Raw genomic sequence first — 17,589 nt, 5'->3', positions numbered from 1 at the left:
TGCTCACTGTGCCTTCTATATATACCTCTATATACATGGATTTGAGGAAAGGAAGTGGCACAGTATCTGTCTCACATATCTCGGTGGAAGCCCCAACCGCTCCGTGAGGGAAGGGAGGAAGGCGGGAGTGAAAGAAGAAAGAGAGAAGGAGGGGCCGTAGTGGAGGGCTCCGGAATAATTTACACCACCCGAGGATCTATAATGTGCATTTACATCGCACAGCACACGGGCGCTTTTTGTGTTTTCCCTTCATCAAAGCGCAGGCCGCCGCGGCTGGGTTCGAACCCGGTTACTCCTGCTGAGTAGCCGAGCATGCTAACCTCTGAGCCACCACGGCGGCTATCTACCGGTTGTGGGAAACGTGTTCCGAGCGGAGCGCCGCGACTGGAAGCTGTTGAAGAGGCGATCTGCAACCCACAGCGCGAAAGTGTGTTGCTGTTTAACCCGAGACGTCATCGGTTGCGGTAATAGCATCACGTCCTCGTGCAGTGGCCAGCGAAGCTGACCTGCTTGCTCCGCCGCGGGTTGCAGTCCTGCACTAAATCTGGCGGAACAGTTACCACTAGTAGCGGGAATTGCAGCGACAGAATGACATGCCCGCAGACCTCAGGACTCCCGTATACGTCATTCTGACCAGATTTTGGGGGCGCAAGCATTTTGGACCTCGGAATGTAGATCTTGAGAAAAAACAGCGCTTGCAGACAAAGGACCAAAACAAGAAAAACACACAACTGCGCTGTGAAATAGAGGGAATGATGCGCACGCGCACAGATCAGCAAAGTGGGAGCATGGAAAGAGCCAACACATAGACCAACTATTCTTTCCGTCACTGATAACCAACAACGCAGCCAAAACAAGCGAGAAAAGAAAAAAGAAAAAAGAGAAAGAAACAACGGGGGAAACAAAGGCAGGGAGCGTAAAGAAACAATTCCAGAAAGTTCTAAAAAGATCTCGAAGAAGCCAACAACCAAGACGGCTAAACGAATGACGATGAAATTTGACAAAGATGAAGGCACTAAAAACTGAGCAGACAAGCATAAAAGGTGCAGGAACAGCCTGCGGAACTGACACTCCACAAACTCCATCTGCCTCTTTGCCACCAGATCCACTTCTGACACATCTAACATCTTCAGCCTCCCTCAGGCAGCGTACACGTGCTCTTATTCCCCCTGTACCTACCCCCTTCCCCCCAACCTATCACGGGTGGAGGAGGTCTCTATGAGGCTGCCGCGTGTCGGAGTGGCCCTTACGCCTGCTGTTCGCAACCAGTGGAAAAGTGACAAGATTCCTGCGCCGCAAAAATGCCCTCACTGCGAGGCACCCGCTTCCGACACCAATGTCCACCACCTACTGTGGACATGTCCCGGAACTTCACTGGTGCGCGCTCGAGTTCTTCAAGAGGCAGGACTGTCTGCAAACAATGACTCTAGTTTGAACGTGTGGGTAACTAAAAACATTTACGCCCGAAGCTTATGTGACTTTTTACACGCAACCGGGCTTCATGCATTTCTGTAACTGATTCTACCCTTCGTGACTAACACCACGTTTTATGCCGCGCGGCACACTCAGCGCCACAAATATATAAATAAAAGCCTGCGGAAGATGTAAAAAATCGGCACGGCGAAAAGATGACGGAATTAAAAGCGTTAAAACAGATAAAAGCAAAAACCTGACAAGCCGAAGACAACAAAAACAAGCAGGAAAGGTGGTCACTAAAAAATGAAATTGATCAGACAACAGATCTCTAAAAACAAGCAATGAATCGTAAAAAACGTGTGGGCGATAAAACCTAAGGTGAAATAACAGAGAAGTTTTTACAGAAAAGTTTAAGATGGCAAAAATCGCAAAACGTGGGCGCCAACAAAACATCACGGGATGAAACCAAAAGAATGCACTGAATCAAATCGAAGCAGAGAGGAATGAACACTCTTTGTCTAACAGCGCAACTGATGGTGTGCTAACGCACTCATCTTTTAGCTTGATAATAGTGGCTGCTTCGATGATTTCTCGGGTCAGTTGATTTAAGTTTTTTGCCAGAATATCTGTTTCCTTGAAAGTGGGGGAGATGCGTCGGCAAGGACTGCAATCACGACAGTGGATGGCCAAATTACCGGACCTTATATCCTCAGCATTAGCTTTATGCTCTAGTAACCGCTTGTTGATACATCGGCCTGTTTGGCCGATGCACTTCCAGCCGCAGGGTAAAGGCATCGATCCTTCTTGTTCTGCTCCTTTGTCTGCAAGCGCTGTTTTTTCTCAAGATGTACCCCAACCAACTCGCCCAGCAACACACCTTGCTCGGAATGTAAGCGATCTTGTCGTGGGGCGCGTTTGAGTTCGGCTTTCCAAGCGCGTTGATCTGCTTTTCCAACAGCCGCATGTTCGCACACATTATTCACAGCCGCATTATTCACACGGTTCATTTCACAGAAGGCTATCTAATATTAGAAATTCCCTCTCTTGTAGTGCGAGATGATATGAAATGTGCGCTGCCTCATCCAGGCGAGCTGCAGTGCAGACGCAAAACTAGGTCTGCAAAAAGCTTTGTTAACTTGGAAGCCTTAGAACGTATTTCAGCATTTCAAAATCAAAAGAGCGTAGCTATGTGGAAATCACGTGCTGGTACCAACTTTGTTGCGTACGATAGTAACAATTATTGACCGCATCTTCGGGGCTTATCAGCGTAGGGGTCCCAGTCGTAGGAACGAGGCGTAAAATTGCTATCACGGCGGCCGCGACCCTGCTCCTCCAACCGGTGCCGCCTTGCAAGGCACCTGGTGCGGTACCGCGCCGAAAGCCCGGCATCTATATCCGCGGGGCTCCCCACTTGGCTCCGGGGGCGGCCGGACTTCGGTGATTCTTGTACGTTTGGGAGAAGCTCCTGTAAACCCCGCTGCGGCCCTCGCAGGCCGAGCCCAGTTTCGAACGCACTCGCAGCCTGCTAAAGGTGGTGCCCTTCGGCCAAACGCAGTTCGAATGCCAGTAGACAAGCGCAACGGCCTTTCCTCATACGTGAGGACGAAGCAGCCCTTCCGGAGGGAGAAACTCCCTTAGCGCCTACACACTGACGCCTGCAGTTCTGTCCACAGAGCGCAGAACTCGCGCACTGATCCACTGGCACACAGCAGGATCATGCGCATAAAAAAAGCACCTCCAGTTTTTACTGCTGCTGATTCTCCTGCTGTGAGCTAGTGGATCAGTGCCAGTGTCAGACGCTGAGGAAGTTTTTCCCTGCGCAAGGGCTGCTTTGTCGTCAGGTCAGTTGTTCCCATAAAAAGAAATGTTTGTGCAAGATCTGTTCCGCTCTACGGACGGAAAGGCGAGGTACAGTGTGGTCGAACGCTTGTATTTCAAAGCACATATTTTCGCCACCTCATGGTTGTTTTAAATAACCAGACTCTACCAAAAGCCTTTTCGATGCCACGGGTCACTTCACAATCTTTCTGCACACGAAAACAATTGTTCAGCGCCCCACTCAGATCAAGCTGAGAATTTCTAAAGCGGACCATGCACAAAGGTTGTCCCCTGCTGATGCCGGTCCTCCATTTTAGGAGAACTTACCTTCACCTTCGTTGCCACTTCTGCTGCGTCGGAGAAGTCATCAGATACTGCATCTCCGAGAGCTGCGTGATCGCTGTCCTCCGAGCCTTTCGACCTACTCAGATTGACTAGCGATCAACGTCTACAGTACCATCGTAGTTGAAGCCGATGAACTTCCCTTTGACTTCCAACCCACCGAGAGTTTTGAGGGTTTTATCGTCTGCTCGTGAGAGTGAGAAGGGAGTCAGCTACCCACAGGAGACCTATCATTGGGTGCTCGTTTCTCTAACAGTCAGTTTCCCCTTACCCTCGCCCGAGTTTCGTACTTCTGAGCGGAACAACAGATCAATAATTTATTCCAAATGGCCCAATCGCAAGCGATTCTGAACACGAGATAATCTTAAACTTATTCGGTATCCATGATCATTAACAGAAAAAGGTCATCATATTCGAGATAATTCTACGAACTGTCATAGTCCCCTGGTCATTGCAAACATATTTCAGGAATGAAAGTAGTATAAAATGAACGCAAGCGTACTCGGGTTGTAAGACAGGACTCCAAAACCAGGTCCTTCAAACTAAAAGTCTTCATTCACGCGCTGTAGCTTTAGTTGGGATATTCACAGGATCTTCGATGTCTGAGAAGTATTTTGAAACTGAAAGCACAGGCATTCACCTGGTGGCTAGCAAGGATTTTACTCATCATTATGCTTGCTACCACTATGTATCAGCGAAAATATGCGACGGGACACTGATTGCGTTAGCCTATCCTTCCGCCTCTGATAACACCAGGAAATTGATTAAACACGTGATTGATTGTCTTCAATAGCTTTCTCCTTTGAAACCTGCCGTTCTCTTGACCAAACTTTTAATATTGACGTATTGGCGTATCGACAATGGCAAAATTGTCCTATTTCATGAAATATCTAATTACAAAGCAAACACATTGAAATTCGACATTGCAGGAAGGAAAGCACAAATGTAGCGCATCACTGAGTTAAGCTGTAAGAAAGTTTAAGCAGCAGCAAACACAGCGGCAGCGCCCAGTACAGAATTTTCGAAAAAAAAAGTGTACTATGAACTCACATCAAACCTAGAAGATTTCGCTGCAGGAAGTAAACGGGTTGAACCTTGTATCATCACAACTCCCGAGAAAATGTGACCTGAGGTCTTACGTTTCATCAGTGCATGATGATGGGCTAGCTCATTTGATATGACTACAATATAACCGCAAAAATTTGTTGTCTCATCTTTTCTTTGCGTCAGCGTTTATTGTGAAAACATTCTTTAACGAGGTATAACTAGCTCACCGAGTATGTGTTAAGCTTGAGCTTGAAGGTGACCTTAGCACAACCTAGCATAGCTCAGCCCGTGCTGAAATAAAATAAATATTGCCGCGACTGGGTTTCGAACCCGCGGTGGCGCGAACAAATCAGCTTCACTGGCACTGCACGAGGTCACTATATGCTATCGTCGTAGGCGATCACGCCTCGTGTTAAACTGCAACACAATCTCGCGTTGTGCATTGCACAATGTCGTCTTCAATTTTCACCTGCGGCGCGAGCAGATACATCAGCTTCACCTCGATAATCACTTAAACTAAGTTTTTGTAACCAGGCGTGCCGACCACCCAGCAAAACAAAAGCACGAGTTAACCAGGCTAAACAAATGATTTCCCACGACTACTCGGTTGAGATACGTTTGAACTCTACCACATCTTTTCCCTGCATTTTATAGTCATGGGCGTTCATAATGTATTAGAAGGCGCGGGCGCAGTGTCTTCTCACGGGGTGTCGCACACGAGGCACACTCTCCACCGGTGTCGGGGGCTCGGCTGCCCCCCTCCATAGATAGCACAAGCTGAGCGTCCTAATACTGCGAGGCTACCTGGTGAAGCCCAAACGGGACGTCAGGCCTGTCCGCTCGTTGCACAAAGCACAGAGTCCCCTCGATGCACAGATGCTCACCATTGTTCCATCGCGGGCGCGCACGCAGCCTCACAGCCACAGAAGCGTCGTCAGCATTTCCGCAATGAGTTCCAGCGATCTATAGGTCTCCAGCACCCAGCGACGCGGCTGCACAAAAGCGGCACAGCGAAATAACAAGGGCTTCAATCCGACAACCTAACCATTATCGAGGACAGCGTAGCTCGTAGAAAGTCCGTGGGGCAGCTACCTTTCCACGGGTCACACTCGAAAGATGCGGGCTCCAACTCTAAATGCGTGCGCTGGCGATGAAACCGCGCTCTCAATGTGCGAAGCGAGGATCTGGCAGTTAAGAGTTGATCGCGAATCACCGCACGTTGGTCCCCGAACTCGTACAAGGTGTCGTTATGAGACAGCTGGTGAGCGCGGTAGAGAGTTTGTCATACAGTTGGTTTCCCTCGGCGCCGCCCTGACCCGCCAAGAACTGCACGCGAATGACATATCCGTGATCGGCAAAGCTTTCGATGGTCTCACTGTATACGCAGAAAAGCTGCGGACCACGAATTCGGTTATATAGGCTGCCGAGGGCGGAGCGCTAATCGCAGAGCACGGCGCTCCTATAGGTGATAGGGGGCCAATACCTGCCCGCTGCGGAAGCTCACTTTATAAGGTGTTTTTCAGAAAAAAAAAGACACTATTACCTACCTAAGTAGAGGCACTGATATCACTATTGTGGCCACCTCACCACCATCTGTGGCTCCGTTGAAGGCGCACCATTCGTTTGAAGTGCAGCACGAGTCCGCTGTCTGTGATGAGCCAGAAGAGATAGCGTTGATCTCGTTTCTAATAGCTACTGTTAATCCACCTACGTCAAGACCTGCGCCGATGACAGCTACATGACGCAAGTTCTGCAGCGTAGATGCTGAGTGCAACACGTGCAGGTCAGTTATCGCTCTTTTCCTCTTTAGAAACATCGATGGGCTCTCTTTCCTCAAGGTCTGGGGCGTTCCGCAAGTCACCAAAAACAAGCGCCCCTTTCTACCATCACGCTGCAACCGGCCGAGCGCTTAGCAGACGGGCGTAACCCATGTACTGTCACTTCGATCCAACACGACTTCTCTATGTCATACTTATGCATGTCTGAAAAGTAAGCGCCCAGGTGTCTTGTGCGGCCACCGAAGATGTACAGCTGTTCGTTGTACACGAAGGCAAAGTGAAGTTTGCGGCCATTGGGGCGCGCATCTTCCACTTTTTGGCGCACCCATATCAATGTTGTTGTTTCCAGGTAATAGAAGGAATTATCTTACTGGTCGTTGACCTCTATGTTCAACGCCTGGCCACCACAAGCATACAGGCGGGTTCCGACTGCGGACGCCGTGTGGAAGCAGCGGCTAGGCGGTTCCTCTCCACTCTCATGCTCAAGATAATATATACGGTGTGAGGATTCCCGGTCTAAAAAACCAAAGTTGTACATCTGTTGACCCGGCCAGCACGCAAACAGAGAAGATGCTCAGTATTGCAACTTGGCCGCATATTTCCGAGCGGCTCGATATCATAGCGGGGGTACCGAACCAGTACAAACCGCCAATCCGCGACTTTATGTCCGAAAAGGCACCCCACATGTAGACGTAGTAGCCGTAGGCGACAACGTAGTAAACGAAAAAGATAAGGGGATCGTCGTCGAGGTTCAACTCACTCAGTGGCACATCCCCTGTCGATTCTGATGAATTTTTATGGCGCTAGATCATCTGTGGTTAAAGAGCGCCATGGCACAAAGTTGCTTTGTCTATTCACACCAGCCATCGAGGAATGGCTTGTCCAGAATGTATCTGGCTAGCGCAGTGCACTGGAGCGCTCTCGCATCAGTATCAATAAGCTGTCGGGAAGCTTAAAATACAGTCCAGCATGCTGTCGATTGCCTTCGATGCGATCTGCACCTGATACGATCACCTACACAAACTTTGACGAATTCGATCTGCTCAAGTTGATGACATAGATATCGATCGGATGCTTCCAGATTGAAACTAGAATGTATATAGCGAAAAGAGGACCATAATTAGCAGGCTACAAAATCAGTGAACCTTTAAAGCAGCGTCAAAGTGAGGGCACACATGCGGAAATAAGTGATAACCGCTTGGCTTTCTGAAGTAATCGCGAAAGACGCAAGTTGTTTCCGGATAATAGCTGAAATCGACGCCTACCGCCACATATCTCTATCTACCATATGCTTTTAAAAGTATGACCAGCAGGGGCTGCGCTGAAAACAAATTCACCACGAGCCTCATTCCGAAGTGACGTTAATGCGACTCGCTTGAAGAAACCACCAGGCTTGAGTTGAATCGATTTCAGTGAATAATTCTTAGTTCAGAAAATTTGTTCCCTTTGTTATTTAAAAAAAGTGGCGGCCCTAGGCGACATGAACATAAACAAAATACTAGCGACTTTCTTGCTTGCGAGAAAATCGAGCACAGAAGGAAGGCGTTCGTTGCGTATAAAAGAAGAGTTTATTAATGCGTCAAGTAGCGGCGCCGAAGTTGCATTATCACCGTATCGCCAAGCTGCCTTCGCCGAAGGCACTCAGTTTGCTTGTGATGCAGCATCTGCCACCGACTACGATGGGTGAGAAGTGATAGCGTAGACCATTTCTTTAATGAAGCTTGGCAAGGGGCGTGGATTGAGCCGTGCATCAATCACTCAAAAAGTAATTCGCTCTGAAACAAACCCGTAATGGCAGAAGAGCCCTCCTTACCACTAATGTGCACCTTTTAACGACTTTTAGCGCTTTTAATCTTGGTAGCTGCAAGAGTACAGGTCCTTTTTCGAACATTCATTCGTGTGGGTGTCATAAAATGACAAACATATTCAAAAATCTAACGGAAATAGTCACCCTTCGACGCAATACGTCCGCTCCCGCCGCGAATACCGATCACCATATCGCTGCTTCAGAAAAAAGCCGACTGATGCCGCTACCATCGCTGGAATGACCGGGCGTTGTTTCTTACAGAAGCAGGTGTATCTGCAGGATCTGGACGGTGCGGCTAAACGGCGTTCCAGAGCATGTCACCCGCACGGCTGTACGCATCAACGGCAAGGTCTACTCGTTCGACAGTTGCCACACGGCATGGAACTTGGTCCACGTGTTCAAATTTCACCCCGCATCGCACCGGTGGGATGTGGTGCAGACGTTACTTCCCGACGCTGGGCCGATTACCATTTCCCTCCCCACAGTTGTAGCGTACGGCCACTGCGCGTATCTGTGGGGCGGCCCGCGCAGCTGTCCATTTCCAAGTGTTCTTTATCGCTTCGACCCAAACACGATGACATGCAGCCGTCTGGCGGTGTCCGGTGAGGTACCCTCAACCATGTACGGCAGTACAGCTTGTGTTGTGGGTCACCGCAAATATATCTTCAGTGACTGGGATAATTCGGCATATATGCGGGTCCTTGACTTGGATACCCTAGAGTGGCATCGTGTCCCCACCAGCGGAGAGGCTCCGGTTCTACATCCCTGCCAACTTGCGTCTGTCATCGGGACCCGCATGTATGTGTTCGGCGGCAGCCCAGAAGACCGTTCCCTCATCCTATACTATATTTTGAAACGACCACCTCTTCCTGGGTGCGCCCACAGGTACAAGGGGTACCCCCTGTGTACCGGCGAGGACATTCAGCCTTCGTGTTCAACGAAGAGCTGTACATTTTCGGAGGGTACAGCGATGTGCTCAAGACCTACTTAGCAGATGTGCACAAGTACAACCCCGCGACGTCGTGTTGGACCAAAGTGAAGCCATGTGGCTCACCACCATCTCCCAGGTACTGCCATGGCTGCTCAGTGATGGGTGAAAGAGTGTTTATCTTCGGTGGCTTTGGGCCGGCACCCGACCAGGATGAGGAGCAGGTAGTTGAGGAGCGAAGATCGCTGACGGATCTCCACGTGTTGCACTTCGCACCGACACTGAAGAGCCTGTCCTTACTTGCAGTAATTGATGCACGGCTGGATCCAAGCCCCTTAGAAACCCTTCATTAGAGAAATGGTCCACGCCATTACTTCTCACCCATCGTAGTCGATTGTTGATGCTGCATGTCAACCAAATGGAGTGCCTTCGGCGTAGCCAGCTTGGGGCTGCGGCGATGATGCAACTTCGGCGCCGCTAATTCACACAGCAATAAACTCTTCTTTTGTACGCAATGAATGCCTTCCTTCAGTGCTTGATTTTCGCGCAAGCAAGAAAGTCGCTAGTGTTTTGTTTATTTCATGCCAGTCTCAGGCGAAACTTTTTTTCAAAGATTACTGAGAACAAATTTTCCGAAAGAACTATTCTCTGAAATTGTTTCCATTCCAGCCTGGTGGTTTCTTCAAGGGAATCGCATCAAAATTACTTCGGCCTGAAGCTCGCGATGAAGTCTAGGTTGCCGTGAAGGCCCTGGTAGTCATCCTTTTCAAAGCAATAGGCAGATTGAGATGCTGAATGTGGCGGTAGTCGTCGATTTTGAATCTTCTCCGGAAACAACTTCCGTCTTTTGTGATTACTTGAGAAAGCCGGACATTTATCATTTATTTCCGCATGTCTGACTTCAGTTTGACGCTGCTTTAAATGTTCACTGATTTTAAAGCCTGCTAGTTATGGTTTACTTTTCCCGATATACATTTTAATTTCAATCTGGAAGCATTCGACCGGTATCTATGTCTTGAACATGAGCTGATGGTATTCGTCAAAACTTGGGTACCTGCTCGTTTCAGGTGGAGAACGTATTGAAGACAATCAACTACATGCTGGCGAATATTTGAAGTTTTTCGGCAGCTTATCTATACGGATGTGAAAGCGCTCCGGCGCACCGCGCACGTCACATACACACTGTAAAAAAAAATCCGTCAAAATGACGGTAAATATCTTGGCAGCTCTATTTCCAAGCATCTAACCGTCAAAATGACAGCCGGCCGTCATTTCCAAATGACGGTGTTTTTGATCATTTTGACGTTCTGCTTGCCAACTAGGAATACAACTGAGCCGTCAAAATGACGGCCTCATGTCTTTTCATATTACAGTAGGCGTCATTTAAACGGTTCGCTGTCAATATGAAGGCACGGCGTCTATTCATTATACAGTGTTTTTGTCAACCTGAAATACATTTATGTCGTCAGTATGACAGCCGGAGGTCTTTTCATGTAAAGTGTGGAATCAATTCGGAATAACAGACACCAAATTTAAGTTTCGAGCCTTGTTGCAAACGATGTGTTACACATTAGAATGCAGAAGGATATCAATCTGTGTCCTTGTTGTTTTAGCGCTTCGAAAAATGTCACATTAGAATGCATAGATCAACGCATGGCGATCCGTGCATAACCGCAATTTACAAGTTAATTTCTTGATGTCTTTCGGTTTCACCAGCCAAACAATACATGTGACATGTATTTGGATTATTCCACGTGAGGCATGAATCAAACTACACTATAATGGCTGACACAGTGTTCATTCACGAAGATATGAGAACAAATGACGTATCAGCAGTTATATTTTTTTCATGCCTCACGCGACCTAAACAACTTCTACACATCACAGCAACCAATTGGCTCATGCAACCAAAATAGTAACAAGAAACTGGATTATCTGTAGCGGTTGCAGCTAAATACCATGTGGTGATCCATTTGTTCTGTGTTACGCATTATTTTAAAGATGAAAACACACAAGCAAAAATTTGTATAAACTTCAAATTTTTCTTTGTCAATCTCGAGCACACTTAGATTAATACGACAGCCTGGTGTGTTTTCTGCACAGTCAACCTATAATTCTGAACAGTTACAGTCCGTATTTGTGTGTATTTCTACAGGCCTAAGCAAGGTCGAGCTGATGGTCATCATTCTTGACACGATCTCAACTGTTGTTTCTGTCCATTGTTCGAACTTTCTCTTGCTCCTTCCTTGATCAAGGGTACCCAGTATACTGGAAGTCTACAAGATCGCTTGTATCTTTTGTTAGTTTCTGAAGGTAAAGTTGTTTGAATTATGCAATATCTTATGAAAGATGCTGCAAAAATTGATATCCTTTGAAGGTATCTATTGCTCATAAGTGCTTTGTTACTAGCCGAAATACAAAAATAGGCGTCAAAACTTGCAGCTCCTGTATCACCTTAGGTGCTTCCCCCATTAACATCCATGGACCATGGCATCTGAGAAACAGAAAATAACATATATCCAGGTTAGATACAATGATGATACACAAAGAATATGTACAAAATTGTACAATATGAAGCAATGAGAAAAGGGCCACACCAAGACAAAAAATGACAAGGAACAAATTTGTTGCCATCATTAAATACTTGTAAATGAAATCAAAACATAATTCTCTTTTCTATAAAAGGGAGATAACACACCTGTCCAACTTCCATTTATGAACTGTGTTGTGTTTCAATTGTCATGCACAACAATGAATTTTAACCTGACTCTTTAACCTGGCGTGCAAGGCATGGGCTTTGTCAAGTTGCGACGACAGCCCACTACTGTGATATATCGCACCTTGTGGAAAAATTTTACTGTAGTTCGAAAGGTGCACTGTCTTGCTCCCTTATTGCATCACCATTTTGTAAATGTAACCATTTAGGCTATATACACGACGTTACCTTTACATTTACCACTTCAAAGCAACATAGTTATTGTACTTTAATTTGTCAAAGAGAGGTACACATCACATTTCCTCAAGGCAAAGCTTTGATCAGCAGGCAACGGCACATAAACCAATCTAGGCAGTCTTGGGAAGGCAGGTCTGGAAGTGGAAGGTATCAGAAGCATTCCTTTCAACTGGACAACTCTGGAGGATCAATGCATCATTCTGGAGGAAAGCACTTGTGACCATCACAAGGTGTACAACACATGTACTGGTAGAGTTACGCATTACTTGCTTCAAGCCTGAGTGAGCATCATAAATGACCCAAGATATTTTGAATTACATAAACAATTATACCATGTTTTCTGCAATGTCCTGAAAACCGTGGCGCAGGACTAGAAGAAGTCGCACACTTCTGGCGGACTTACAAATGATTCATTTTTGGCTCATCCACGTACTTGAAGCCATTTTTTCTCGCTCAAGCGCCCATGCAAATGAAAAAATCAAGTTCGATCATCTTTCCATCCCCGGCAAAAAGCGGCACTCTTTCTCTATGCTAAGGATAAATGGCCCACTTACGCAGGACCGCTCATTATTTTTGATTAAAAATGCTTCAACCAGTCCTCGCTCGTGCAAGGACTTCCACCTGCTAGTAATGTTCGTGCAATGAAACAGAGGCAAACATTTGCTACAGTCCCTCACATGCAATGTGTTACCTGAGGCATTCATTCAGGCATTGCCCAGCCTGCTCGATGTATACTTTCCCACAGCATGTGGGGTTGAATACACAACTACCACCGCACACTTTGTGAACCTTGTTTGGTGGTTGGTCTTGCATGCTCGTTCTCTGCACAGCCAGAGATGCGGGTGAAAAGACCAGATAGCTCATGAGGGGCTGAAAACCCCATGTTGACACCAAATTTTTCGGATGCTCTTTTCAGCCCATGGGAAATTTTATGGAAGAATGGGATCACCTGAGTGTTTCTTGTCCCATACTTCCATAAAATTTCCCATGGGTTGAAAGAGTGTCCAAAAATTTTGGTACCAAGTTTGTGTTTTCAGCCTGCAAGACCAACCACCAATTGGAGTTCACAATGTATGTAATGAGGGTTGTGTATTAAATCGATATGTCCAGTGGGAAAGTATACATCAGGCAGACTCGGCAATGCCTGAATGAACGTCGCAGAGAACACGGCAAGAAGTTGCAAGCAGGCACCGGCAGCAACCTTGCTTTGCATGTGAAGGACTGTAGCAAATGCTCGCCTGTTTCACAGCACGAACATTAGTAGCAGGGGTAAGTCCAGGCATTAGCAAGAACTTCTTGAAACACTTCTAACAAATTATAAAAAATAATAAGTGGTTCTCTGCCCTTATCACAGAAAAAGAGTGGCGCTTTTTATCGGGAATGGAATAACAACTGGGCTCGAGTGTTTTATTTGCATATGCGCTTGCAAAAATAAATCAGCTGTAAGTTCGGCTGTAGTGTGTGTACCTTCTCATCGGCCTGTGTCTCAGTTTTCGCTGTTTTTTTTTTGCTAGAACACGAAATAACATGTAACAAATTTTATAAACATTGTAAGCGATGATGCACGATATGAATAGTGCCAGCTTGCTGTGCTAAGGGCTGCCAAGTTATAAGATTACTCACAAGTGCATAAACCAGAAATCCCTGAAAGAAAAGATTTCAGTCCCGCACCTTGTATTGCAGCACCCTATATGAGAGCACAAAGCCAAAGAAGTACTTGATTTTAAGTCACGCATATTATTTGAATAAATTTTTTACTGGTCCTGAAATTCCAACCAACCTTTATAGAAAGGGCCTTTCTAATTATTTCACACTCATTTACCTCTCATATACCAGATGTTGAAACCAAGAAAGGCTCCAAGAAGGAGTCCCACTGCCTTGTCCAGACTGGTTTTGGAAATGCACTCCTCCCTGTCGACTGCAAGGGCAAGTGGTGGATGTCGCCCACACCTGAGCCTGCATGGGAACAAAATTACTAGCACGTAATACTATTAAAAGTTTTGTTGTGTAATTTCAAGACTAACACAGACTGCGCATACGGCAAGCTTTGTGCCATAGGAAAGACAGAGATTATACTCGGTTCACCCTTAAGGTTATAGGGCAGCGAAAGCTCTTGGTCTGGCCTGATCTTTTGTTTTCGAATATGTATTCCTAGCAAGGTGCTCGTTCTAGAAAATCGGGGTCCGCTTGCACGAAGCTATCACAGCTTGCTGCAGGCGCACCGGACTTAGGAGTTATCACGCCAAACTATGGCCAGTGCAGCAGTAACATACAACAACCAGCGGGCCGCCCGCCGCCGCCTCGCAATGGCTGCAGCGTTAGGAGCCGGGGCGAGTACAGCCGACCGAAGAGCTGCAGAACAGTTCCGGACAGATGAAATAGGTGCGGCAGAGCGCGCACGTAAACGATACAGGCGTGCTCGAGATGTCCCCGCAAAAAACGAATGGAAAGGCGGACGCATCTACTACAGGTAGAAGCAATACGGCAGCGAACACGCGGGATCATAGCGATGCGGGTCAATCGAGCCCCTGCGGCTGTTCTAAAAACTGGATGCAGCCCAGCAAACCACAAACCTCCCATAGATGTCCAGATTAATTCTGAACGTCTATGTACCAAACCAAAATCTCTCAGACGTCTTATCTACCAACCTTTTATCGTGGAAAAGCTGCAGACGTACCCACGACATCATATCTGCCTTAACCTAGACTTCTCGTAGATATTACTTGTCACGTCCTGGGTATGTAAGTGAGATGTATAATTTAAGAATTCCATATTTTTCAATCGTTCGATATTTCGTGTTGCCTTACTGCATTTAAAGTTTGAAATCGCTGTTGACTACAAATTGGAGGCATGACCAGCGCTGCCTGTGTTTTTGTGTTTTTTCGTGCTCGCTTCACGGCAACATTATCCTGCCTAGAAAGAAGAAAAATACGGGAAGTAGTAAAGACAAATCTGAATGCACACGCATCAGGTTTCTGACTCAACTGTACGCAGTTGGTTTGAAATGCCAGTCACTTTGGTCAGGATTCGCATTGTTATTTCATTACTATTCTTACATTCAATTTATACCTTGTGCTACAGCCTGCAAGCTATCTCAACCACACTGAAAAGTGAGGACACACTAAAAAACTTGTTTGTTATTTAGCAGCCAGGACTATATAGTAACCATTTTTTCTGATTAAGCATGTTTTATTCAACTTATCCAACTATTTAAAATACAAGAATTGGTTCAGTTGAAATTTTGGGAGTTATTTTTTTTTTCAAAAATGTCTAAAATCTGCTAATCGCTCTAGCAATGATAACTATTGGAATGTTGAGCTGAGGAAAGCTTAGGCATTTGTGTTGCTGAATGTGTGACCTCATATTTCTTGAGAATAAACTTCTTGAGTCCCGCTTTTTACCATCATGTCAACACTGTAATCATGTCCAGTGCAGGCCAAGAATTTCTCCAGTTAACCCTGTGCCAGCGGCGGCCCCCTTATCCCAGCAAACTTCCGAACCTCATCTGCCCACCTGCCCTGATCCTCTCTGCTGTGCTTGCATTCTCTCTGAATCCAGCCCGTTACCCTAATGATAATTGGTCATCTTGCCTTCATGCTACATGCGCTGCCCATATGCCTGTTCTATGCTGCGGACAGGCGGCGGCGGGGAAAGTGCGGTGCATTGTCAAAGCCGCCATCGCGTTGTAGTTCGTATCGTATTTTATCAATAATAGCGCAAACTGCGCATGGCGATTGCAGCTGTGAAAAAATTAATATGCTACAATTTAAAAATAATTAACTTATTTTTCATGCCACACCAAGCCTGCTACTAAGTACAAAAAAGAGACGATACAAAATATGTGACAGTTTCGCACATCCGCACGAGGCTAGGTTCAGCCATGGCGGCAGTGGTAGAGCGCAGGGCGTGTGCGATTTCAATCGTGTTCCGTGGGAACATTGTGTTTGAAGAACCTCGACACAGAATTAATTATTCCCTTATTATTGCTGGCGAGGTTGTTCAACCGTTCTTTCCTTGATGGAGCTGAAGGAAGACAGTTTGCTTGCTTTTACTACTCGGTGAAGTGGACCCGTCAGTACGAATTAGGACTACAAGTCGTTTTCACCGGCTGGGATCGTGACCTTTCTTGGTGCGTACTCAGTCTCAGTTTACTAATTGAAGTGTATTTTATGCTATTTTTGCGTTCGTAATGAAAAAATTCTAACGCATTTATCGGCACGTTATATTTTGACGCTCACTCGTTTCGCTGTTTTGCCAAACTCGCTGTGTATTGAAACAAAGGCTGGTGATGTATGCAACTGGCCTCTACTACCGAAATGTGGGCATGCGTTCGGATGGTGTGCCGAAGTGCGTGTGCAAGCACACTCCGCTCAGCACGACTGCCTTTTAGTGCTGCAAGGGCAACCTTTCACGCTTCATAGACTTGCGTCGGTAAAAGTGGCGTAAATTACTGGGTTTGTTTGTTGTGGTTGTTGTGCCATTCTCTTGTCACCTGTAAAAGTGAACAATTATGCTTTCTTTTGCAGCAACCCTGGCCTATTGGGCTCGGCAGAAGAGTATTGATGCCACCTCAGCTGTTAACCTGACGATTATGCTCAACGAGAAGATTCAGTGAAAGCGCCGAGCGCAATAAAATACTGACGCACTAGGAAGTCATCTGCAGTGTTTTGGGCTCCCATGATGGCCATGTACTCGCTTACTCAACTGTATTTGAGCTAGCTGGAGTGCTTGGACGTCCCGACGACTCCATAGGGAAGTCTGTGGCTGGAATGCAGTAGGTCTCCGTTCCATCTGGAATTGTAACAGGTGTCAGCTGCACCTCGTATTGCAGCTGGTTCCAGTCTGGAAATGTCTCTTAAAACAGTAGGACTGGAACCAGTTAGAAATTTTCACCTGGATATTAATCTAGGTATAGTCATATTCTCTTTATATAGACGTCTAGGCTACGTAGACTGGGCGTACTTACATGTTCACAAATATCTGATAAATGTAGAGCGTGATGTCTGCAGTACGTACCTACAACGTGAACTGGACCCCAATTTTCATGTTGTAGGTACGTAGATTTTTCGTAAACGGTACTAATATGGATGTCTAATGGAGGTGTCTAATGTCCAGCGTAAATATCTTGCTGATGTCTATGGTACGTTTTATGGTTTACTGGGAGGCCACGCCTTGAGCAAGACGATGAGTCCGTGCTATACTTTTGGAACAGTAAGAGTTTTAAAAACAGTGAGGCCGATTTAATTCGAAAGCCGAATACGCACCGAAGGAGCACTATGGGGTGATATCTGTCACACCACATCTTGCCAGCCGCGCGACAGCGTTGTTTACAACAGCCACAAGCGCGCGATCGGCTCGCATCGCAACGGGCTCGCGTGTTCCCTTCACCTGTGTGTAGAAACATACAAGGCCACCTTTCGCGTTAGGAAGGAGCGGGCTCACAAGGAACGCACAGAAGAAAGTTTGCAGATATGGTAACCCTTGTGTAGGAAAGTGGGCG

The 17,589-nt window shown here is 46.5% G+C and overlaps 1 long non-coding RNA gene across 1 annotated transcript; it reads left to right on the top strand.

Annotated features, from left to right (window-relative positions):
- The first annotated feature begins 15,870 nt into the window (after positions 1 to 15,870).
- On the top strand, positions 15,871 to 16,737 carry LOC149357092 (uncharacterized). The gene is made up of 2 exons (XR_016289868.1): positions 15,871 to 16,218; positions 16,616 to 16,737. It is a non-coding gene; the product is annotated as an uncharacterized LOC149357092 (long non-coding RNA).
- Positions 16,738 to 17,589: the final 852 nt, after the last annotated feature.

The sequence above is a fragment of the Amblyomma mixtum genome, chromosome 3 (assembly GCF_055824585.1).
Source record: "Amblyomma mixtum isolate Tamu chromosome 3, ASM5582458v1, whole genome shotgun sequence".
Classification (NCBI taxonomy): domain Eukaryota; kingdom Metazoa; phylum Arthropoda; class Arachnida; order Ixodida; family Ixodidae; genus Amblyomma; species Amblyomma mixtum.
Note: the sequence above shows the minus strand (reverse complement) of the source record. Positions and strands in the feature narration are given on the sequence as shown.